Genomic DNA, 9,953 nt, shown 5'->3' on the forward strand with positions numbered 1-9,953 from the left:
TGAAGGTTCACTGGGTCCTATTGTTGGTTCCCACTTTGGAGATGAGGAAATAAAGCACAGACAGGTGGAGGAGTTTGCGCGGAGTGATCGGGAGACAGATTTCTGCTCAGGATCGGAAAGAACTTTCTAATAGCGTGTGAGTTGTTAAACGTCGGAAGGGGCTGCCTATGGGAGGTGGGAGGTTCCGATCTTTACGGCGTGTGAGCAGAGCTGCACCCACAGTATCTGATGGAGCCGGAAGCGTTGAGCTGCAGGCCCAGCCTGGGTGCATGTCAGAGCCGTGTGCCAAATGGGGGGGGGGGGTAGTTGTTGAAAATACAGATTCCTTGGCCCTACCCTGGACTCACAAATCACAGCCTCCAGAGGGAGGCCCCCGAGTCTGGAATCTCACAAGACCATGTGCTCCTGGAGTTCCTGACTAAAGGCCGAGCTGAATGGCTTCTGCCCTCCTGCCCGCTCCGTGTGCCCTTCCGTGATTTGTTGCTTCTGTGAGTCCTACGTCTCTGTGTCCCTGAGTGGCCTTGGATGAGGCCCACGAGCTCTCTGATCCCTGTCTCATCTCAAAATGAAGGTTTACAGTTCAGCTTTTTGTGAAAACAAAAACAAGCCCCACGCCTATCACTTAATGAGTTGTAACCAGGTACCAGGCATGTACCTGACGTGATCTCACGGGATAGTTAACAACTCTGCAAGGAGCAGATGTCAGTGATCCCACTATAGACGTAAGGAAGCCAAGACTCAGAAAATAAGCCAGGTGCCCAAGATCACACAGGAGCAGGAATTTGAACTTGGGACTTTTCTCTATGCCCCACAATGTTTCCTCATGATTGAATCAAAGGCCCTTCCAGGCCTGAGAGCTGGGATTTGACAGCAATCTGTCCATGCTAGTTTAACACATCCTGACTCTCCTGGGTGTAGGAGGGAAACTTTCACAAGGACCCTCTGAGATCAAAGGTCACACTGGAATTTTGTCACCTGGTCTAACTTGTATGCTGGACTGGGGACAAGGGAGGTACCAAGCCTTTCCCAGCACTGGGACTTGGCCCTCAACTTCAGACCAGGCGAGAATCAGCCACAACCCTGTCCTGGCAGAGCTCACAGGCTGGGGCTGCCCCTGACCAAGACTCAGGGGCTCCTGGAAGGTTGCCTGGAGGAAGTGGGCTTGCATCTTGATGGAGCAGTAGCGATCAGCTGGGGGAGGAAGGGAGAGAAGGCAGGAGCACAGACCTAGGGTGTGGAGGGCCAGGCGGGGGCGGCCGCAGGGGGCCTGGGGATGCCATGGGGGTCAGGCCATTCTTTCTCGAGAGTCCTGGAGGAGGCAGTGCACGTTTTAGCAGGGGGTGGGGCTGGGCTGACAGAGCAGGTGACAGGGATCTGGGAGGAGAGTCAGGCAGTGGTGGGGTGGCAGGGAGTGAGGGGGAGTGTTGCTGGCGCCAGTCCTTCCCAGGAGGTCCCAACCCCTGAGGCTCTGTGTCTGTAGCACCTAATGAGGTCGGCCCTGCCTCGCAGGGACCAGCAGGGCCTCAGTTCCCTTTAGTGGGGTGGCCTGCAGTTGAGGTCCTGGCCCCAGCCTTCCTGAACTTCCAAGCACTCCTGGGGTCTCAGGCCCAGGAAGAAGATCCAAGAAGGGTTCAAGAGCAGGTAGGGGGAGATCAGGAGCTGAAAGCAGAGGGATGTCCCCTCACACTCGGCACTCGGTGGCTCCAAGCCTTTACCCAGCTGTGTCTTCTTCCCCGTGTGCCCTTCCCTTTTTCCTCTGTCTAGCGACAAAACACGCCCAGTGCCATCTCTGTGCAGCCCTGAGCCAGAGGGTGTGGGTGGGAGGGTGGAGAGAGGAGGGAGTCAAATGACCCAGTTAAGACTCCTGCCCTGGAGAGAAGATAAACCAGCACCTGGAGCTCCAGCCCGAATAGGCCCCGAGACCCAGGCTAAGCTGGGGACCGCTTCCAGCTGATGGGTTCAGAAGCTCCCCGGAGTGGGGGCTGGTGTACTTGTGAAGGATATGGGCTTCCAGGCTAGTCGTATCCTGACAACCTCCCTAAAGGTGGCAGACTAAACACATACGCCAAACGTCTTCTGCTCCTAAAGCCCCATGAAGACTACAGAAAGGAATTGATTCTCTTTTTCTTTTTTTTAAGGTATAGGATTCCCTGGCGGTCCAGTTTTAAGGTATAGGATTCCCTGGCGGTCCAGTGGTTAGGACTCCGCGCTTGAAAGCAGAGGACCTGGGTTCAATCCCTAGTTGGGGACTAAGGTCCCACAAGACGTGTGGCACAGCGGGGAAAAAAAAAAAAAAAAAGTATAAACCCATGAGGATGGGGCAAGCAGGACAGGATCAGTGCAATTTTGAAGCTGGAAAGTAAACGTAGAGTGACGGCTGACTTAAAGGACTCGGGCTTCCCTGGTGGCGCAGTGGTTGAGAGTCCACCTGCCGATGCAGGGGACGCGGGTTCGTGCCCCGGTCCGGGAAGATCCCACATGCCGCGGAGCGGCTGGGCCCGTGAGCCATGGCCGCTGGGCCTGCGCGTCCGGAGCCTGTGCTCCGCAACGGGAGAGGCCACGGCAGTGAGAGGCCCGCGTACCACAAAAAAAAAAAAAAAAAAAAGGTCTCAGAAAAGCCACATGCCAGCCAAGCAGGGTGGCAGCTAAGCCCCAGCATGATTTACCCCACAGGACCGCCAAGGGCTCAGCCTGAGCTGGCAGCCCCAAGTGGGGGTAATGGATGGGGGTGAAATAAGGAGCAGTCAGACCCCCAAATCCCCTCCCAGAGCTGCTAGGTAGTCACCCTCCCCCACCCCAGCAGGAAACCAGAGGCATTCTCTGGCGATGGTAAACCAGGGGTCCCTGGCCTGGGGATAGGGGCATTGTACTGAAAACAGGGAGCTGAGAGTCAGGGGCTTCTGAGTCTGGGTTCCCACCCTTGTCTCCTGTCCTGCTCCCAGCGACAGCCAGGCCTTTACCCTCCAGGCAGGACACTGAAGGTCCTCTCTGGAGATTCGAATCCTCCCAAGAACAAAGTCCCAAAAATACTGACATGGGGGGGATCCCCAGCAAGTGCCCCCCACAAGCCTCCTTTCAGCAAGATCAAGTGTCTGTCCTAACACACCCTGAGGAAGCAGTCGTCTCTTTGACAAAGTGTATCTAGGACTCTGGTAAATAAGGTAAAAAAGACAAACAGAACCAGCCTTTACCATATGACCGAGCAATTCCACTCCCAGGATATGGAAACATGTCCACACAGAATTTATACACAAATGTTCATAGCACCATTGCTTATAACAGCCAAAAGGCAGAAACAACCCAAACATCCCTCAGTGGGTGAATGGATAAGCTAATGGTGGTCTGTGTGTACAATGGAATATTATTCAGCCGTAAAGAGCAACGAAGCCCTGATAGGTTCTATAAAATGGATGACCCTTGAAAACAATATGCCCAGTGAAAGAAGATAGACACAAAAGGTCATGTATTATATAATTCCATTTATATGAAATGTCCAGAATAGGCAAATCCATAGAGATAGACAGCAGATTAGTGGTTGCCAGGGGCTGGGGGAGGAAAGAATGGGAGTGATTTCTCAGTGGATACGTGGTGTTTTTCTGGGGTGATGAGAAAGTCTGAAACTAGAGAGGTGGTGGTTGTCCAACGTCGTAAACACACCAGGGACCACATAGAATTGTACACTTTCACATGGTTGAGTGTATGTTATGTGAACTTTATCTGAATTGAAAACAAACAAGAGAGCCGGCCAAGGCTTCTGAGCTCCAAGTGGCTCCTCTAGACTCGCAAAGCACCTGGATTAACCCGCGAGGGTTATGTTTCCAACAGAGAGAGAATTCAAACCACAAACGCCATGGTAGATTCCGTAGTGGTCACACTCAGAAAGTGAAAAGATACAAGAGAAATTGATAAGGACAGAGTAAAGGGACAAAGTAGGTGATTAAGTAGTTAATCCCAATAGGGGACTGTAAGTAAAGAAAAAAAGTATGGGAGACCCCTGTAAGTTAATGATAACTCAAGAAAGCAGGTTTGCTTGACCACAAAACCAAGCAGGCTTGCTTAGCAACAAAACCATGCAACAGAAGCATGAGATGCCCCCAAACAATAAAACAATGGTGGCATGAGACCCACGTCCTGCCCAGTGAGCTCAGTAAGTTAATGATTCCCAGGACACACTCCTCTGTGTGCACTAACAAAAATCTAAGGAAAGGGTGACATTATACCTGAGATGATTCACCATATTTTAGTATATGTTATCACGTTTTGCCCATTTCTGTTGCACCACGACAGTCCCAGCTTGACCATGGAGGCACAAGAAAACTCCCCCACCTGACGTGGAGGAGGGGCTGATGATGGACGCTTGACATCTACTCAAGAGTGAGGAAGAAGGCGGTCTTCTCCCTCTCCCCACTTTTCCTTTGATTATAAAAGTGTAGCCCACTAAGTTCTCGGGGCAGCACCCTCTTGCCCGCCTGCTTTTAAGTCTTACAAGTGTCCTATTCTAATAAATCACTTCTTATCTGTCTCTTTGCCTCTTGCTGAATTCTTTCTGCCCTGAGACATAAAGAACCAGGCTCCTTGGAGCCCCCAAGACGCATTGCTGGGGTTTCCAAATTAATTTTAGTACTCTACTTCCTTTAACCCAGCATAGCCAAAATATTATCATTTCAACATGCAATCAATATAAAAACTACTAATGAGATGGCTCTTTCATGCTAAGTCTTTGAAACATGGGTGCCTTTACTCGCACAAAGCATCTCAAGTACAGGAAGGCTGGCCGAGTTCCTGCACTTCATAGCCACTCGTGGCACGTGGTCACCCCAATAGGACGGCATAGCTCTAGAGAGTCTCAAACTAGAGTCTCGGGACATAATTTGCAGAGTATGAGAGTTTTCAAATTAAAACTGTGAATTAGGGACTTTCCTGGTGGTGCAGTGGTTAAGAATCCGCCTGCCAATACAGGGGACACGGGTTAGATCCCTGGTCCAGGAAGATCCCACATGCCGCAGAGCAACTAAGCCCATGCGCGACAACTACTGAACCTGTGCTCTAGAGCCCGCGAGCTACAACTACTGAAGCCTGCGCGTCTAGAGCCCGTGCTCCACAACTACAGAAGCCACCACAATGAGAAGCCCACGCACCGAAACGAAGACCCAACGCAGCCAACAATAAATAAATTAATTAATTTTAAAAAGAACTATGAATTAAAAACAAATTGACGATAATCCTATTTAGGATCATCTGAGCAATCACCTAAAAATAAGTCCTAAATTAAACATAGAATTACCATATGATCCAGCAAATCCGTTTCTGGGTACACACCCAGGAGAAGAGAAAGCAGGGACTTGAACAATTATTTATACACCGATGTCCATGGCAGCATTATTCACAGTAGGGAAAAGGTGGAAACAACCCATCGATGGATAAAATGCCTATTGACGATGAATGGATAAATGAAATGTATTCACACAGTGGGATATTATTCAACTGTAAAAAGGAAGGAAATTCTGACACAGGCTACAGCACAGGAACCTTGAGGATTACACTAAAGAGAAATAAGCCAGCCACAAAGACAAATACTGTGTGTCTCACTCCTATGCCGTACTTAGAGGAGTCAGATTCATGGAGACAGAAGGTAGAAGCATGGGTGCTGTGGCGTAGGGGAGGCGGGGATGGGGAGTTAGTGTTTAATAGGGACAGAGTTTCAGTTTGGGAAGATGAGAAAGTGCAGGAGATGGATGGTGGTGGCTCTGCAACAATGTGAATGTACTTAATGCCACTGAATTATACACTTAAAAGTGGCTTAAATGGTAGATTTTATGTTATGTATATTTTACCACAATTAAAAAAAATAGGTCCTGCCCCTCAGTGTGTTGGGTGGGTGCTGACCAGGGCAGTTGAGAGTTTACAGTCTCTGGTGGTTAATGAGAAAAGATGCGGGGAGACTTCGTGCCCAGCGAGGCCTGCCTGGCTGCCCAGGACGGCCAGGAGCTGTCCCAGCACTGTCCCTGCTGGGGCCTCGCAGGGTGGGTGGGAGAGGACAGAGGTGGTGCAAGGAGTGGGGAGGGCCCACACTGTGGCCAAGGCCCCCCGGCCCCAGAGAACCAGCTCTTCGTTGTGTCCCCTGGACTGTGGTGAGAGCTGGCAAGGTCCGTTCCTGTGGTCAACTTGGTTTTTTTTTTTTTTTTTTTTTGGCTACGCCATGCGGGATCTTAGTTCCCTGACCAGGGATCGAACCCCTGCCCCCTGCAGTGGAAGCACAGAGTCCTAACCACTGGACCACCAGGGAACTCCCCTGTCACCTTGTACTTTTATTGGTTCTGCTAATATTCTTTATATTTGTTTGTACATTTGCTTTGGTTTTAATGTGGGAGGCAAACGTAAGCACAAGAGGTTTATACCTGGCTCTGAGTCTGTGCGCAGTTAAGAAACACTGTAATAAAAACCATCGAAGACAACCCCAGGGTCCCGGAACTAACATTTTTCTTTTTTTTTTTTTTTTTTTGCGGCACACGGGCCTCTCACTGCCGTGGCCTCTCCCGCTGCGGAGCACAGGCTCTGGACGCGCAGGCTCAGAGGCCATGGCTCGCGGGCCCAGCCGCTCCGCGGCATGTGGGATCTTCCCCGACCGGGGCACGAACCCGCGTCCCCTGCATCGGCAGGCGGACTCTCAACCACTGCGCCACCAGGGAAGCCCCTAACTTTTTTCTTTAAGAGAGTGTCCACACGGCATCGCTTGGATGTTGGGGTAACGCTGTGCTTTGGCTTCTGGGTCTGTTTCCCTTGAAGCACAGTCATCTCTGTGTCCCTGCAGGGCCAGTGTCCGGGCTGGGCCAGCGAGGCAGCGGAGCTGGAGACTCAGGGAAGGCTGGGGTGGGGCTGCATGCTGGGTCTTGAAGAGGGAGTTTGAGGAGTAGGAGATGGGGCTGGGGAAGGGCCCATCTCGGGGGGAGGCACCCGCCCCAGCCCAGAGGGTGTCAGGGCGTCCAAACAAGCCCCTGCTTTGCCCGACTGTCAGGGGTGGGCGGCCAAGAGACCAGCCTTCCCCCTCAGACACCCCGCAGCTCCCTCCTCCCCCTACCCCGGACATTACCTTGTCCTGTTGGTCTCAGCTCCTCTCTCAGCGCCACCTCACCTGGCCCAGCCACCATCACTTCTTCCCTACATCCCTGCACCTTTAGCCTCCCCTGCCAGTAAGGGATGTACTGGGTCCAGCAGGCCTTCACTCATTCACTCAGTAAACATGCAGTGACTAGGGCAGCACGGATTAGGAACCAAGCAAAGGCCCTGCCCAGTGGGAGACAGACAACAAACAAGGAAATGTAAGTGACATATGACAGCAAGGGGCCACAAGAGCCAGAGGAAAACAAAAGGAATCGGGGGAGGGGTGTTGTGATACCTTCCCTGGGTCCTCAGGTGGGTCCGCGCCTCCGGGCCCCTCCGGGGATGCCTGCCATGATCCAGCCCCCGCTCCTGGAGGATCTGATCATGTAGCCTGGCAGCCCCGGTGAGTGCCCCAGCCACAAGTGGTGAGAAAGCCGCCTTGGTGTGGCCTCAGGAAAGGGGGCCTCAGGGAAGCGACATGTCCAAGGCCGTGCAACTTAGGGGGTGTGCTCCTGGGGCTGGGCCCAGGCCTGACCCCACTTGGCCATCACATTACATGGTGTGGCTGTGTGACGTTGGGCGTGTTACCTTCCAGCTCCGAGCCTCAGCTTCTCCACCTGTAGGATGGGCATGGAATGGTAGGCAGAGACACTGCAGGGATCAGCAGGGCCTGGAATCCTCCAGGGAGGTTGAAGAGGAGCAGCCCAGGGAGGGAGGAGTGGCTGTCATCCCAGCCTCATTTACAGCAGCCCCTCTCCTGGCTCCAGGGCTGGAGACACCGGAATCTCACGGTTGTCTGCAAAGACAGATGTAGGAGGCCTGGCAGACTCCCAGCTCCCATCAGATCGCCCTGTGGGCCAGGAGTCCAGGTAACAGACGCCCCCACCAGCAGCCTCAGAGTCTGCCACGTGACCATCAACGCCTCCTCCTACCCCCAGGGCCCAAGTACTGATAAGCCTGGGAGGTGAAGGAAACCGGTTGGGAAAGCAGGAGCTCTAAAGCCCCCCTAACAACTCTGGGTTCAGGGCTTGCTCTGCATCGCGAGCCCTGGGACTTCCAAACCTCTCCCAGCCTCAGTTTCCATGTCTATAAAGTGAAGATGGTCGCTCCCGAGGTAGTAGGAAGAGTAGATCATGATAGGTAAACCATCCTCTACTGGGAACGAGCTTTTTTTGTTGTTTTTAATTTATTTATGGCTGCATTCGGCCTTCGTTGCTGCGCGCAGGCTTTCTCTAGTTGCGGCAAGCGGGGGCTACTCTTTGTTGCAGTGCGCGGGCTTCTCATTGCGGTGGCTTCTCTTGTTGCGGAGCACGGGCTCTAGGCGCCCGGGCTTCAGTAGTTGTGGCTCGCGGGCTCTAGAGCGCAGTCTCAGTAGTTGTGGCGCACGAGCTTAGTTGCTCCGCGGCATGTGGGATCTTCCCGGACCAGGGCTCGAATCTGTGTCCCCTGCATTGGCAGGCGGATTCTTAACCTCTGCGCCACCAGGGAAGTCCCAGGAACGAGCGTTTTTAAGTTGGTGATCATCTTGGTGGCAGTGGAGTGTTGGTCACAGGAAATGGGGTGGGGGGATCTGGGGTCACCTTAGTCCTCCCTTCAGCCGCAAAGGAGCCATTTCCCGTGAGCTGCTGAGAATTCACTCGGGAAGCTGGGGTCTGGGTGCAGGGCCAGGCCCAGCTCTGTCTCTTTCCTGCTGTGTGGTGTGGGCAGGTCACTCCCCCTCTCTGGGCCTCTGCTTTCTCTTTGGGGGCTGGTCTTGAAGGTAGCGAGGGTTGGCCCCCTAGGGGCTAGCCCCGGGACCCAGCTGCTTTGGACACCCTCCCCACCCCAGCCTGGGGCAAATGGCAAGGCCTGCTTAGGCGGCCCTGGCACCCACCCAGGCTCCTTCCTGCACAGAGATGACCCACAAGATAAAGTGGCGGGAGTGTGGAGACACGGCTTTCAGGAGACAGCAGGCAGTGGGCAGTGCGTGTGTCCAGGCCCACAGGAAGGAGGGTGGGGGATGGGGGAGGGCAAAGCTGGGCACAGGGGTGCAAGTGGACCCCCGGCTGGGGGACAGACACATACAGACAGATGGCCCCATGGTTGTCTTGGCAACCCCCAAACTCCATCAGCCCCAAGTAGACGTGCTTGCTCTGGGGAGCAGCTGAAGACACAGCTCTTCCTCAAGATTCCCCCTTGCACAAGCCTCTCCTGTGTAGAAATGTGGTCCTACAGTCCGTCTGGGGCAGACTGAGTGCCCTTCTTTCCATCGATTTCTCAAACAGGAGAGCCAGAAATGGGATGGTGGGCGGAGGGAAGAATGCGGCCCCCCCGGGGGAGCGCGTGGGCCAAGCTGCTGCTCTCTTTCTGTGTGGACTCAAGGCCCTCCAAGGGCCCTTTCAGCCCAGCCCTTCCACACCTGGCCCCGCAAGAGGGACCCCGGTACCGCAGGGGCTTGGTGGGACTGACAGAGGTGTGGCAGTGGACGGCTGTCTGCTGCCCCTGAGTAGCCTGGCTGGGGCCACTGGCACGTCTCCATCTTCCCCAGAGCAGGAAAGGGTGGAGGTGGAGGGGAAGGTGGACAGGTGTGGAGACACAGGCCTAGGTGGTGTCAGGGAGTCACTTTGTCTTTTGGCCTCACCCTCCCCTTCTGTCACTTGGAGCTCCATCATACGTCTCACAGGACGGTCGGAGGCTCAGAAGGGGTGGTGTTCCTGTGCGGACATGGTGGCTAGTAGGTTCCTGTGGCAATAGCCCTGGAGAGCATCCTGGTATCTCTGGGTCCCAGGAGACTTTGGCCAGCTTGAGAGGAGTCTGCCTGATTCAGTCCTGGAGAACTTTTTTAATAAATTTATTTATTTATTTAGGCTCTG

This window comes from Monodon monoceros, unplaced genomic scaffold (genome assembly GCF_005190385.1).
Source record: "Monodon monoceros isolate NGI ecotype Baffin Bay Population unplaced genomic scaffold, NGI_Narwhal_1 Super_Scaffold_6, whole genome shotgun sequence".
Classification (NCBI taxonomy): Eukaryota; Metazoa; Chordata; class Mammalia; order Artiodactyla; family Monodontidae; genus Monodon; species Monodon monoceros.